Here is a 16,917-nt window from a genome sequence, read left to right on the forward strand (position 1 = left end):
GGGGGTATTTTGGTTATTTTTAATTTTACGAATTATTTTTTTATATTTTTATTACTTGCGGTTGAGGAGAAGAATATTCACTTAAAATTTAAAGTGATTTGGATTTGTAGAAAAAAAAGTTAAAATTCAAATATTCTCAGTCGTCAGATCGGCCTAGATTCAATCTGGACTATTGGGCTTACACTATTCTGTGAGCTAGTGGGCTCACCCAAGCTTTTTCATATATATATATATATATATATATATATATATATATATATATATATATATATATATTATATACGGTCAGCAGCCTCGTGTAGATAAGCTAAATGCGCCAACGACCCAGATTAAATATGGGCCGATCTAACGATCATGGATGTCAAATATTGTCCAGTAGTTTTTTAATTTTAATTTTAATTTTTTTTACTAATCTAAATCACTTGAAATTTTAAGCATGTGTTCTTCAAAAATAGATGAATCTACAAAAAAATGAATCTACAAAAATATTTTAAGCATGTGTTCTACAAAAAAATTTTAAGCATGTGTTCTACAAAAAAATGAATCTACAAAAAAATGAATCTACAAAAAAATGAATCTACAAAAAAATGATCAAAATACCCCCACAAATTTTCAGGGGTATTTTGGTCAATTTTTTCATGTAAAATATTTTTTTAATATTTTTTGGTAGATTCACCTATTTTTAAAAAACACATGCCTAAAATTTTAAGTAATTTTCATTTGTAGAAAAAAAATTTAAAATTCAAATACTAACAGACATCCGTGATAGTCAGATAAGCCCTGATTTAATTTGGATTGTTGGCACATTTAACTTATCTACATGAGGCTGCTAACCATATCTTTTTCTAATATATATATATAACCATCACATCCCCTTCTAACTTGAACCTTTGTATTTTGAGGGGTTGTAAACTCTAAACAAATCCCGTTCTAACTTGAACCTTTGTATTTTGAGGGCTTGTAAACTCTAAACAAACCCTCTATATATATATATATGGAGTCACTACTGTATGCCCATACGCGAATGACCCATATTGAATTTGGACCATTTTGTGGCCGATCTGACGCTCACGGATTTGAATTTTTTTTTTTACAAATCCAAGTCACTTTAATTTTTAGGTGTGTGTTCTTCTCATCAAGATGCATCTAATAAAAATATAAAAAAATAATTCTTGAAAAAAATTGACCAAAATACCCCCCAAAGAATTTTGGAGGTATTTAGTTAATTTATTTCATGTAAATTTTTTTTTGATATTTTGCGTAGATTCGTCTATTTTTAAAGAACACTCGCCTAAAATTTCAAGTGATTTGGTTTCGTAAAAAAAAAATTAAAATTCAAACACTATTGAATATCCGTGATCATCATATTAGCCAAGATTTAATCTGGACCGTGGGCGTTTACTGTAGTAGTATGCACCTGGGCACACATCATCTTTTCCCATATATATATATATATATATATATATATATTGGTGTTGGTGGAATACTCATTATAGGAGGGATTCTAGTATAGGTAGTAATGGATTTTCTTGGAGGTTCTGGATTTCGAAAAGAATGATTACTCGAGGTATCTGAAATGGATGCATCTGAGATGGATGCATTATTCAGAATTCTATTATTTGTAGTAAATTGTATTTCAATATTTCCATCTGTATATTCAATAATCTTGTCTGGAATATTATAAATGTGGCAAAGTAGGCCATTATAAAAGCCAATGCAAAGTTAAACAAAAATTAGACTCTATTACTTTGGATGAATCCATCAGAAACAAAATCTATGATATTATACAGAATAATTTGAAAAGCAGTTGAAATATATTGGTCCACTACATAAACTAGATTCGACTATTCCTAATAACGAATCTGAAAATCTATTATGCCTAGTATCTCGTAAACAAACTAAGATAGAATTATTTAATCCTAATCGAGTCAAGGGTTTGACTGCTATTTGTATTAATCCTATGTGTAGATATTTATAATTTCTATTTTGATGAACTTGTAATATTTTTTGAGATAATAACTGAAAATCTTCTTGATTACTAGATTTTTCCAAACTAATATGGAAAAATCAAATACAATTATACCAAAAACAATATCATGGTCAGATATTGTCCTACCTCAAACATGGGCTATCCATAATGAAAACCAACCATCACAAAACCCTATTCAAAATATTCCAAACAAGATTATTGAATATACAGATGGAAATATTGAAATACAATTTACTACAAATAATAGAATTCTGGATAATGCATCCATCTCAGATGCATCCATTTCAGATACCTCGAGTAATCATTCTTTTCGAAATCCAGAACCTCCAAGAAAATCCATTACTACCTATACTAGAATCCCTCCTATAATGAGTATTCCACCAACACCAAAACCACAGATTGATGGACTTCTGCGAACATCTGATCATATCATTATACCCCAATATAGACAAGCTGAAAAAGAACCTGCTGAGGCAGAATTTATTCAAGTATTACAGCTTGAAGAAACATTCACCCGAGATGATATTATCAAAGATTTTTTATCTCCGGAAAATAAAAATATTAGAGAATGGTATGTGAAAGAATTTAAACCCAGGCTAATCGAATTATTTCATTCTCAATTTAACCAATGGAGACAAAAGGGAAATAAAGGAAAATGCTTTTTTGACTGGTTAAGGAACACCTTAAGCCAGCACAATATTCCTATTCCTGACTTTGAAATAAATACGTTAGAAACTCAATATACAGTATTTAATACCACAGAAGGGACTACTATCAAATCTATACATCCTCCTGAACAAAGCCTGAAAATCCAAGGAGTTGCTACTACAATACCATCTACAAAAACTCCAGAACAAACTGTAGAATCTTCATCAACCCAAATAGTTGTTTATGAAACAGTAGCCACACCTTATAATCCTACCCAAAAGAATTACTCTACTGTCAAAAAAGAATTGCTCGCTATTATTCATTGCGTATGCAAATTTCAAACAGATATTCTTAATCAACATTTTTTAATTCGCACCGATTGCAAGGCCGCCAAAGACATTCTGCAAAAGGATGTCCAAAACCTTGTATCAAAACAAATCTTTGCCCGATGGCAAGCTATCTTATCTGCTTTTGATTTTTCTATTGAACATCTTCACGGTTCTTCTAATTCTCTGCTTGACTTCTTAACCTGTGAATTTTTGCAGGGGGGACCATATACTACACCCTAAGGACAATATCATCTCATCTTACGGGTTTTCCTCCTACGGTTTGCAACTCTTTTTCTCAAATAAGAATAGCAATACAAATATGAATCCTCATTCTTCAGATCCCAAAGGAAAACATCCAATGGAGTTAGTCCCAAGTAATAGGTATGGGCCTCTTATGCCCATCCATTCCTCTCTCAACCTAACACCTATGTCACCCCTTCAATCCACTAATGTGCCAGAATATCTTATACAGACTCCTCCACTAAGTCCATCATCCACTCCAAGTCCGGCATTTTCCCCGGCATCATACCCACAAAAACAAACCTCAACCTCTGCCAAATCTATTTATATCGAAACTGCTTTTTTACGATGTCCTACATTATCACACTATAAATGGTATAAAGACGTCTTTTTCTCCCGATTACTTATACGAGAAGATAGTCACCTTGATCATTGGAAAGAAAAATTTGTAGCAGGACTACCTTATCTATTTGCTGAAAAAGTTAAAGAACGTCTTAAAAATAAAAACAGTGGTGTCATAAACTATTCCCAATATACTTTAGGAGAATTATCTTCAGAAATTTGTGCTGAAGGCTTAGCCCTATGCACAGATCTGAAACTCAAGAAGCAACTAGATAAACAGAATCTAAGTGGCAAAAAGGAATTAGGAGATTTTTGCCAACAATTTGGCTATCATATGGATCAAGGTCATATAGATAAAACCAAACCACATAAAATCCATAAAGTATATAAAAATAAAAACATCGAAATAAACCAGATAAAACCTATAAGTCTTTTCCAACCAAGCAGAAAAAATATAAGAAATTTACAAAACGTTTTGCTCCTAAATCATCTCAAAATAAGAAAAAATTACCCGTTTGTTATAAATGTGGCAAGTAGGCCATTATAAAAGCCAATGCAAAGTTAAACAAAAATTAGACTCTATTACTTTGGATGAATCCATCAGAAACAAAATCTATGATATTATTCAATTATATGATTCATCAGATAGCTCAGACTCAGATACTACTTCCAGTAGTGATACTTCTTTTATAGGCACAATACATAATGATGATTTTTATTGGTCAGATAATAGTTCAGATACAGAAAATGAAATATGTAGATGCCCTATTACATCCTCTGATATTCATACATTAACAAAAGAAGATAATCTTATTTTAGATCTAATAGAAAAAATATCTGACCCTAATGAGAAAAGAGAAATAATTACTCAGTTTATTAATTTAACCAAAGCAAAAACAAAACATACACCATTGGTTAAACCCCCTGATAATTATAATTTTCTGATATCATGAAAAGAATCAGTCAGCATGAAGCTACCCAAAAAGAACCTACTATTACTGACCTCAAAACCGAAGTCAATACCGTAAAAATAGAATTATCCCAATTAAAAACAAGGATTCAAATCCTCGAACTCCATAATAATACTTCCGAAGTACATACTGAAGAAGACATAGTAGAATTCAATCATTTACTCAAATCATATCATCCCAATGATTATTTAGAACAAATGAATCATGGCGAATCATCAAATAAACATTCGGTAAATGTTCTAAATAGAGTAATAACACAAAAATGGTTTGTATTAATAACCATAGTAATAAATGATGAATATGAATTCCAATCCTTAGCATTAGTCGATTCAGGTGCTGATCTGAATTGCCTTAATGAGGGATTAGTTCCTACAAAATATTTTGATAAGACCACTCAAATCCTCAATACGGCTGATGGAAGTAGACTCTTTATCAAATACAAATTATCCAATGCTAAAATCTGTACGGAAGGACATTGTTTTCCAACTCCATTCATAATGGTCAAAGGACTCAGTCAAGCTGTAATCCTCGGCGTCCCTTTTCTTACTCTGTTATATCCTGTCACAATTTCTCATACTGGTCTTGAAACAAATACACATGGTACACCTATTAAATTTGAATTTCTTGATAAACCAAAGATTAAAGAAATCAATACTGTTAAACAGAATATGAAATACAAAGAAAATTTCTTAGGATCTTTACAACTTGAAATCAAACATAAGCTCACCAGTGACAAGCTCCAATCTCCTGAGATAATACAAAAAATACAACATCTCAAAAGCTTTATTGAAAAGGAAATATGCAATGAATTACCAAATGCCTTTTGGCATAGAAAACAACATATTGTAGGATTACCATATGAACCTAGTTTTAGTGAAACAAAGATACCAACAAAAGCTAGACCAATTCAAATGAATACCGAATTATTGCAAACATGTCAAATAGAAATAAATGACATACTCCAAAAGAAATTAATACGTCCCAGTTCTTCTCCTTGGAGTTGTTTTGCCTTTTATGTCAATAAAAATGCTGAGCAGGAACGAGGAGTTCCTCGATTAGTCATCAATTATAAACCTCTTAATAAAGTATTAAAATGGATTAGATATCCCATTCCAAATAAAAATGATATATATATATATATATATATATATATATATATGTATATATATATATATATATATATATATATATATATATATATATATATGTATATATATATATATAGATATACATATATATGTATATATATATATATATATATATATATATATACATATATATATATATATATATATATATATATATATATATATGGGATATTCTAAACTTCACAACCCTTCAAATTACAAAGATTCAAGATAGAAAGAGTTAGAAAGGGTGGATTTATTAATTTTGCCGTCTATTTTTTTTAAAAAATTACTTTTGTGGGGCAAATTTGTAAATATTATTACAAGACAAAAGATATTTTTGTTATCTCCATAAGAGGTAAAATTGAAATTTTAACTAAAGAACAAGGGCAATCTACAAATAAAGTTCCAAGACCCTAACTTCCAAAATACCATTGTACTTTTATGAAAATTTCAAATTTATATTTGCTTAATGGTAAAGTTACATATTTAAACAATTTTTTAATAAAAAAATAATGATTGTTTGAATAAATACAACCATCACAACCCCTTCTAACTTGAACCTTTGTATTTTGAGGGATTGTAAACTCTAAACAAACCCTCTCTCCCCCTCTCTCTCTCTCTCTCTATATATATATATATATATATAGGGAAGATGCTAGGGTGAACCCACTAGCTCACATAATGGTATAAGCCCAATAGCCCAGATTGAATCTGGGCCGATCTGATAGCCGAGAGTATTTTAAGTTTAATTTTTTTTCTACAAATCAAAATCACTTAAAATTTTAGGTGAATATTCTTCTCATCAAACCGCACCTAATAAAAATATATATAAAAAATAATCGGTAAAATAAAAAATGAACAAAATACCTCCCCAAAAAATTTATAGGGCTATTTTGGTCATTTTTTCATGTAAAATATTTTTTTTATATTTTTTGAATATTCATCTATTTTTTAGCAATACGCCTTTAAAATTTAAAGTGATTTGGATTTGTAGAAAAAAAATTAAAATTTAAATACTATCAGGCATTCATGATCGTTAGATCGGCCCAGATTCAATCTGGGCTATTGGGCTACCCTCATCTCCGTCCAAAGTTCATTGCACGGTCACAATTGTCTAGCAGTATTTTATTTTTCATTTTTTTTTTTACAAATCAGAATGATTTGAAATTTGAAGTGTGTCTTCATCAAAACTAGAGGAATCTACGAAAAATAGCAAAAAAATATTTTACATGAAATAAATTAACCAAAATACCCCTTAAAATTTTTAGGGGTATTTTGGTTAATTTTTTTTGCGAATTATTAATTTTATATATTTTTATTATATGCGTATCACTAAGATGCAATGGTTTAAAAAACGGATCGGTGACCCGGATCGGGCTTCCAAAAAACCAATCTGGATCGGCGAATCGGCGATCCGGATCGGGAATCGGGTGAATCGGTCAGAATAAAGCTTCAAAAAAATCCGAAAAATTTAATAAAATTCATTATAAATTTTTTTTTTAGGAATTCAATAAAAAATGAGGGTACTCCATTAAGAATTTTCATGTTTTTGAATGAATATGCGAATATTGATATGTTCTTTCCCTGCATGAACCGCCATTCAGCATTTAATTTACATCACACAAAAGGATAAACATAGAATTATCATGGAATAAGTATATCAACATACATGGACTACAATAAAGCATAAAATTAGTAACATACGATCTAAAAATAAAATGATAGACGACGTTGTTGTTCTTCTTGGTCACGCTGGTGCCATTGATTGAATTCGTTTGATAATTCATTGATTCGATCTAAAAATGAATCATCGATATTAACGGGCGTCTGACTATTCCCAAATCCCTGAGTGTTAGTGTTTTGTTGTGTTCCCAATCCAAAATCCCCAAAGCTTGTCCATCCTTCATGCTCACCTGCACTGTCGTGCTCATCCCTACACTGTTGCTGTTGGGACTCGATATGTGAATAATATGGTTGGGATAGGGTGGCATCAGAATCATCATCTCTCTCATTTTCTCTTAGACCCCCTTCCCACTCTCCCTCATTAGGTGCAATATCACCGACATATTGTGGATATTGGCTGGCTGCTTCCTCTTTCATGCTGCTCATCACTTTCTTCAATATCTTCATCACCGATAGCCTCAAGGAACGCTCTCTTGTGCAACACTGGCTCCTCCTCTTCTACTACCCATTGGTCTGCTGTGTCTGTGACAAATATTGTGTCTAAGTCTATTGGCCCATAGTCTTCAAGCTTCCTTCTTATTTGTCTCTCTCTGAGGTTTAAATTATAATGAACGTAGACTAGTTTATGAAGCTTTTCAGAAGCGAGTCGATTCCTCTTAGTAGTCTGCAACCATTGGAACGTACTCCAGTTGCACTCACTGCTAGTAGCAGAACATGTCTAGGAGAGCACCTTGATTGCTATCCTCTTTAGGTGAGGTGCATCAGTACCATATATCTCCCACCATTCAGCTGGATTAAAATGTAAAAAACATTGTAAGGGCAAGAACAATTCATAAGATTAAATATATGAATGAACCAAATATTAGCGAGGAGATAACCTGGATCCATCATAGTTCGAGAATTTTTGGCAAGTCTAGTTCCGAAGGATCCTATAGCATCCCTATACATAGCAAGCTAAAACAAATATATTACGTTTTAGTGCATTATTCCTCACAAATATAACAACTCAATGAAGTTCTTACCCAAACATTAAATAATACCTCTTGTATTGCTGCTACTTGGTTTGGATGGCTTCTCTCCAACCTTACAATAATGTATCTGACCCCTTCCATAATCTTGTAGGGTTGTTCAGGTGTCAAATAGAAAAATTTTGGGTTGAAGTAGTAACCTAAAAAATATATAGGTAGAAAAATGTCATTTACAATTTCATAAAAAAATGATTTAAACTGAAACATTGTAATGATATAAATATATATTTACCAGCATAATGAATTAGACGTCCAAATTTGGTGTTCCACCTCTTTTCTATAATCTCGATCACTTTGCTAGCAAAATTACACTTCTCCCCAATAGCTGATTTCGCCCTCTCAATACCTTCATAAAGGATACCCATGGTAGCTTTCTTATCAGCATCCACCATTCTTAACACCGTGACCAAAGGGGCAGTGGCCTCTACAACACTGGAACATCGAGACCAGAACAGCCTATTTGAGATTATGTTGTCCACTTTTATACCGGTACTTGACTTCGAGAGGCGGTCATTTAACCACTCTTCACAAGTAAACAATCTCTTTAATGCACCTTCAGATTCTCGAATGGAGTCCACAGCTAAGTAATCGATCGCAAAAGCGGGTTATGGCAGGCCTGATTATCTCTTTTTTCTTAGAGTGTTCTCTAAACAAAAATAATATTTTAGAGTGGTTGTATATAAATCTCGACACCAACCTTGCTTCATCTAGAGTCTCCTTCACAATTTTGATTTCACTGATCTCCTCTAACATAAGATCGATGCTGTGTGCAGCACACAGGATCCATACTAGAGGCTTCCTCTTATCCATCAACTTGCTGCCCGCAGAAACACATACACGCGCATTGTCTTTAATAAACTGGACTACATGCTTATCTCCCACCTCCTCCACTATCTGATCATATAGTCCTACGTAGAAGTTTGCATCCTTCTTCGTCCCTGATACGTCTTTGCTAGACAAAAAAGCTGTACCTTTTGGGGAATAGGCCAAGAAGTTTAAAAACTCCTTTTTGCTAACTTTATTCAACCAACCATCACTCATGAGAGTAATTCTTGTCTTTGGCCAACTCTGTTTATATTCTTCAATCCACTTTTTAACTTCCTCTACCTCTTCATCTAATATTGGCCCACTGAGCTCATATGCCGTCGGGGGTTTTACCCCGGGCCCGACTCTCTGGATTGCACTAATCATAGGTGGAAAATATGGGCTATTGGCTGCATCAAATGGAATCCCTTTATCATAGAACCATTTACCAACATATCTCCCTAACATGTTTCTTGTACCTTTAACCATGCCTTTTAGGGTCATCTGTTGTGACTTAGGCTTTGAAAGAAATGGGTCTTTACGACCATGACCTGCAATACTGGCACTCCTAGGTAACCTAGAAACAATTTCTTCAACAACTGATTCTCCTTGATACATATTGCCACCAACCCCTCCATACATATTTGAGCTGGGCCCTCCATACATGCTCGAGCTGGGCCCGCCATGCATATCTGAACTAGGCCCACCATGCATATCGGAGCTAGGCCCACCATGCATGTCTTAGCTAGACCCACCGGGCATTCTAAACCCACGTTCCCTTTGATATTGTTCATGTAAACTCAATCTTGTGGCCATGTCCAGCTCATTATTATATTGCTCTTCTAGGTCATTATTATATTGCTCTTCTGTATCATTCATGCTTGATGGTGTATATAAACTAGCTATCTCCTCATTCATCCTATGTTTGGCAATTTGTTTACCTTTGTTAGCATTAAGAATTGACACCATCTGTTTTTTTACATTACTAGGGACACTAGTGCATGCAGAAACTTCTCCCTTAACCCCTGCCAAGTGTTGCTTGAACCTATGTACCCCACTACTTATCACTCTTTGACGGTAATTACAAATAATTTTGTCTTTCTTGTTGGGATCAAGTCTGACCCCATGTTGCCATGCAGGGTCTTCTGCAGATCTTGACATGATTCAACTGTTTTAAGATGTAAAAAGTATAAAATTAACCTGACAGTTCAAAAAGAAAAATAATCACCATGTGTAGTGATAATATGTTGCGGTAGTTCATGTAGTCATATTCGTTGTTATTTGTTATTGCAAAATACCTTTTCTGACAATAATATTTCGTTCATATCAATTACAAACATTCAGAATAATATAATACAAAATGCAAGCTCCAAACATGGCTACAACTCAATTATCAAAAACATACATTTTTTGCATTAAAAAATTAATAATAAAAACAATTCTTCAAAGAGCCAGCTAACATCAGTCATTCCATCAACATACAATTTTTTCAACAAAAACTTTAACAATAAAAATTTAAAATATGGTTTAATACCTCATGATAATTAAAACCTTGTCACGATTTTCACATCTTTTCGAAAAATCATCATTTTTCAAAAAATTCGATCATGGAGAAAAAAAAAAAAAAATTACAGCAAACTCAAACAATAAAAATTAAAAATTGGGTTTAATACATCATGATAATCAAAATTTCACATCTTTTCGAAAAATCATCATTTTTCAAAAAATTTGATCATGGATAAAAATAAATAAAAAAAAAAATACAACAAATTTTCAAAAAATTCGATCATGGATTACAAAAAAAAATTCGATCATAGATTAAAAAAAAAAAATAACAAATTTTCAAAAAGTTCGATCATGGATTAAAAAAAAAATCACAAATTTTCAAAAAATTTGATCATGGATTACAAAAAAAAATCGATCATGGATTAAAAAAAAAATCACAAATTTTCAAAAAATTCAATCATGGATTATAAAAAATTCGATCATGGATTATAAAAAATTCGATCATGGATTACAAAAAATTCGATCATGGATTACATAAAATTCGATCATGGATTACATAAAATTCGATCATGGATTACAAAAAACATAAAAAAAAAAAAAATTCTATCGTGGATTACAAGAACAGCAAAAACCAATTCGATCATGGATTACAAAAAATTCAATCATGGGTTACAAAAAAAAAAAAAAACAAAAAATTCGATCATGGATTACAAAAAAAAAAAAAAACATTTCGATCATGGATTACATAAAATTCGATCATGGATTACAAAAAAAAAAACAAAAAAAAACAAAAAATTCGATCGTGGATTACAAAAAAAGAAAAAAACAATTAGATCATGGATTACAAAAAATTCAATCATGGATTACAAAAAACTCTATCATGGGTTACATAAAAAACAAAAAACAAAAAATTCGATCATGGATTACAAAAAAAAACAAACATTTCGATCTTGGATTACAAAAAAAAAAACAAACATTTCGATCATGGATTACAAAACATTTGATCATGGATTACAAAAAATTCTATCAGGGGTTACAAAAATAAAAAATAAAAAATAAAATTCGATCATGGATTACAAGAAAAAAAAACAGACAGTTCGATCATGAATTACAAAAAATTCGATCATGGATTACAAAAAATTCTAACAAGGTTACAAAAAAAAAAAAAGAAATTTTGTTCTTCACAGAGCCGTTTTACATAAGCGATTTTAACTCAAAAATCCACCTCTAAGTGAATAAATTACATCCAATTGAGTATATTTTCTGATAAACAACAATATAAGGAATCAAAACCCTAAATTTTTAACACATTATTTCTAATATATCATGAAAACAAAATCAAAAGGCAGAAAAAAAAAAAAAAAACAGCGGAATTTTGGTTCCGCAGACATCTCAATATTCATCTCAAATTTCATGCTGTAATTGACCAGATTACGTAAAATTGAAAATTTTAAATCATACTAGACACAATAAAGATTACAAACCCTAATTATTGAACTCATTATGTTCAAAATATGCCGTGAAATAAATCAAATGGCAGAAAAAAAAAAAAAACCCAAGCTTCTTACCTGATTTTGTGAACCGAAGCCTTCAATATCCAAAAAACTCTGTTTTTCTCAACGATTATCACAAATTAGTAACAAAAGGTTTTGATTCACAGCTTTAAGATCAAAATGCCTACAAATTTTGAAAGATTCATGCCCTATTTGGCATGAAACTTTCAGCAAAGGCGGAAACCCTAAACACCAAATTTTTCGTGATCCAAAAACACCAAATTTTTCAACCATTTAATCCTTGAAAAAGCTGAATAAAGCTGTTTACAGCCTGCAAATTAGATCACATGCCAAAAAACCCGTGTTCTTCACGGACTCGCCGATTCCGCACAGTGACTCGGCGAGTCACTATGCAGAATCGTCCGGTTCTCTCTAGAACCGGACGATTTCCGATTTCTTACCGATTCGATCCCCATTTCGCGATTTTCGAGTCGAACCGGCCGAGGCCGGTTCGACTCGGCGTTTTTTAAAACACTGCTAAGATGTATACACGCTCCAAATTTCAGATCATTCCAATTTATAGAAAAAAATAAAAAATAAAACACTATCGGATAATCATGACCGTACAATTCATTTTCGCCTATAAGCGTTGAGAAGACTTTTCCATATATATATATATATATAAGTTTATAAAAGGTTGCAACCTTAAAATATAGAACTATGGATGCAGCTCAAAAATCCATCGAAAAATGTTGTTTTAATATTGAAAAACCCTCTAATTGATTATCTCGATATCAAGATATATGAGTATGAAAAAGGAAAGGATTTTGAAACCCATAAATGATGCACCTTAGAACACATTATCTAGACCATCCATTTTCAAGATTTTCATATGTTTATAGAGCTATTTGATTTTAATCATTTTTGGAATTTAAAATTTTATAATTAGATATAAAAATAGATTTTGAGATAATCTTAACAATATGTTTACATCAAAATTATATGCTATGATAAAATTTGGAGGTGATCCTTAAATGGATTATTTAAGGTTGCAACCTTATGGAAACCACACTCATATTGCATGATCACAGTTGTCCGGTAGTGTTTCATTTTTCATTTTTTTTACTAATCGAAATAATCTGAAATTTGGACGTGTGTACATCTTAATGAGACGTACCTAATAAAAATATGAAAAAATAATTCGTAAAATATAAATTGACCAAAATACCCCCATAAAATACCAGTGGCATTTTGATCAATTTATATTTTGTGAATTAGTTTTTTCATATTTTTATTAGGTGTGTCTCACTAAGATGTACACACGTTCCAAATTTCAAGTAATTTGGATTCTTAGAAAAAAAAATGAAAAATAAAACCCTACCAGACAATTGTGACCGTGCGATGAAGTTTGGATGGTGATGAGGGTCGACGAAATCACTGTTCATTTTTGCCCATAGGCCTTGAGAAGAGTTTTCCATATATATATATATATATATGGGATAATCTAAACTTCACAACCTTTTTAGTTACAAAGGTTCAAGATAGAAAGAGTTGTGAAGGGTGGATTTATTAATTTTGTTGTCTATTTTTTAAAAGAAAGTTACTTTTGTGGGGTAATTTTGTAAATATTACTATAAGACAAATGATACTTTTATCATCTCCATAAAGGGTAAAGTTGAAATTTTAACTAAAAGACAATGGCACTCTACAAACAAAGTTCGAGCACACTAACTTCCAAAATGTCATTGTACTTTTGTGAGAATTTCAAATTTGTCCTTGCTTTATGAAAAAAGTTACCTATTTAAATAATATTTTAATAAAAAAGTAATGATTGTTATGATAAATACACCCATCACAACCCCTTCTAACTTGAACCTTTGTATTTTGAAGGGTTGTTAACTCTAGACAAACCCTATATATATATATATATATTGAAAAGGTTTATATAAGGGTTGTGAACTATTTTTTGACTTTGAGATTTTATAATTAGAGATGAAAATAGATTCTCAAACAATCTTAAGAATTTTTTACGTCAAAATTATATTTATGATAACATTTGGAGGTGTGCCTTAATTTGATTGCCTAAGGTTGCAATCCATGTGTGCGTGTGTGTGTATTGACACTATTACAACCACCCGAACTGAAATTTGACAGACAAGAGTGATTGTAACTCTCTTGTACCAAACGTGTGTATGTATATATATATATATATATATATATAGGAAAAAGCTCCCATACGCGACGTCGCGTATGCTAAGGGATGCACGAACCAATGGGATTGTACGAAGCTTTTAAAGGTGGTGATCCCGTTGGCGTATATTTTAAAAGAAATTCAAAATAGCCACTACAATGGTCTGACGGCCTACTACATTTGTATGCTCTCTCTAGAGTAGTACAATGGTCTCTCTCTAAAGTTATTTCCCTCCACGTACTTCATCCCTCTCTCTCCTCTTCTCCCTTTGTCCCCCTCTCTCTCTCTCTCCTCTTCTCCCTTCGTCCCCCTCTCTCTCTCTCTAGAAACCCCATCCTTCATCCATCTCTCTTTCTCTTTACATAAGCCATCTTCTCTCTTGACCCCTCTCACTCTAGAGAAACCCCATCATGTACCTCTCTCTCTCTCTACAAAAGCCCTCTTCTTCATTCACCCATCTTTCTCTCTACAAAAACCTCAATATTCAGCGGCCTCTCTCTCTCTCCTAAAACACCAATATTCAGCAGCCCCTCTCTCTCTATAGAAACCCCCATATTCAATAGGCCTTCTCTCTCTACAAAAGCCCCAATATTTAGCATCCACTTTTCTTCCTTCGCCCTCTCTCTGTATACGGAAGCCCCAACATTCAGCATGCGAGAAGATCTCTAACTCTCTCAGTATTGTGGACGAGCTCCAACATTCTCTCTCTCTCATTGTTATTGAATGAATGCTTTTCTGCCTATTTCTTCATCTTTGACTGCAACTTCATTGGGTTTTTCATGCAATCTCTTCTATTTATTTTTCTGGCTATTTCATCATCTCTGACTACCCAGTTCCTCATAAGATATGACTGAAAATTTTTGAATCAATACTTTTTGTCATCTTTATGCACTGTGAATTAGATTAATCACCAGTAAACTCCACTAAGGAAGAGAGGCAGGAGAATTGTGGAAATCTTTTTCCATTTTTTTGTTGGATTACTGAAGAGAAAAATATTTGGAAGTCCCTACCATCGTTGGAAAAGCAACTGTTAAAAACTTCCTACAATCCCAGTGGTTCGCGCATCCCTTAGCATATGCGACGTGGTGCACGGTAGCATTTTCAAACGCTACCGGACATTCAGGATCATCAGATTGGTCTGGGCTGTTGGCGTTTACCTATAGCAGTACGCCCTTAGGTTGACATGATTGTATATATATATATATATATATATATATATATGGAAAAGTCTTTCTAATGCCAATAGGCGAAAATAAATAGTGATTTCACCTACCTTCATCACCGTCCAAAGTTCATCGTATGATCATGATTATCCGGTAGTGTTTTATTTTTCATTTTTTTATACAAATCAGATTGACCTGAAATTTAAAACATGTATACATCTTAGTGAAAAGCACCTAATAAAAATATATATATAAAATAATTTGTGAAAATAAATTGATCAAAATACCCCCTAAATGCTTTGGGGGTATTTTGGTCAATTTTTTCATGTAAAATATTTTTTTATATTTTTCCGTAGATTCATCTATTTTTTTTATGAACATATGCTCAAAATTTAGGTTATTCTAATTTGTAGAAAAAAAAATGAAAAAATGAAACACTACTGAACAATTGTGACTGTGCGATGAACGACACTTCTGGAAAAACCATGTTTGTGGTATTTATTTTATGATCCAAAATTTTTCACTCACACTCTGTTCATCTCAATAGTCAATCTTAAAATAATAATAATAATTTGCAACCTATATAGGGTCAAAATGAGTCCTCTCCAACAATGAATCTAGACCATCCATTGGGTGAATTTTAAGATGTAGGCCTTTATGAATTGAAAATCAATTTTTTACTTTTTAACATTGTAAGCTAATGAAATTAAGGTTATCTAAAAGTTTGAAAAGAAAAAAGATCATCCTTAGGCCTAGATCTAAGTTTCTAACCAAACTGAGCAACTTATATTAATTGGGCTAAAACATATTTTCTAGATTGTGTTTTCAAATTTTTTTATTTTTATTTTTTTTTGTGATTGTTCATTAAAATGAAAAGAGTGCGTATTTTAAAATTTGGGTACAACAAATTACCCTAACATGGCTTTTGAAAGTTGTTTCATTATATTATTATATAATTATTGCATGAAATCATGACAAGTGCGCTGTTGGAGGGTTAATACAACAAACTTCTTCAAGGTGAAGAAGTTTGTAAACGTGCACTCATGTGTCGGCGGTATAAGTAGGGTTCATCAGCAACTTGCTCGAAGCCACTGAGTGGCAAACAAGATCAAAGATCGGTTGAATGATATGCCCAATCTTACATTTGGAGATGTGATTAATGATATACAACGTGATCACGGTGTCATGTTATCTTACCAACAAGCGTGATGGGGCAAAGAGGTTACACAACATATAAATGAGGGTTCACATATGAAGTCGTACAAGGATCTCACTAAATATCTACATAAGATCCGAGTCACTAACCTTGAAACCTTAACGATTATTCAAATAGATGATCATGATAGGTTTGAGCGTGTGTTTATAGGCAATCGTCCATGTTTGTATAGTTTTATATTTG

Source organism: Amborella trichopoda, chromosome 3 (genome assembly GCF_054954075.1).
Source record: "Amborella trichopoda isolate Santa Cruz 75 chromosome 3, AtrichopodaSantaCruz75HAP2 v2.0, whole genome shotgun sequence".
NCBI classification, from domain to species: Eukaryota; Viridiplantae; Streptophyta; class Magnoliopsida; order Amborellales; family Amborellaceae; genus Amborella; species Amborella trichopoda.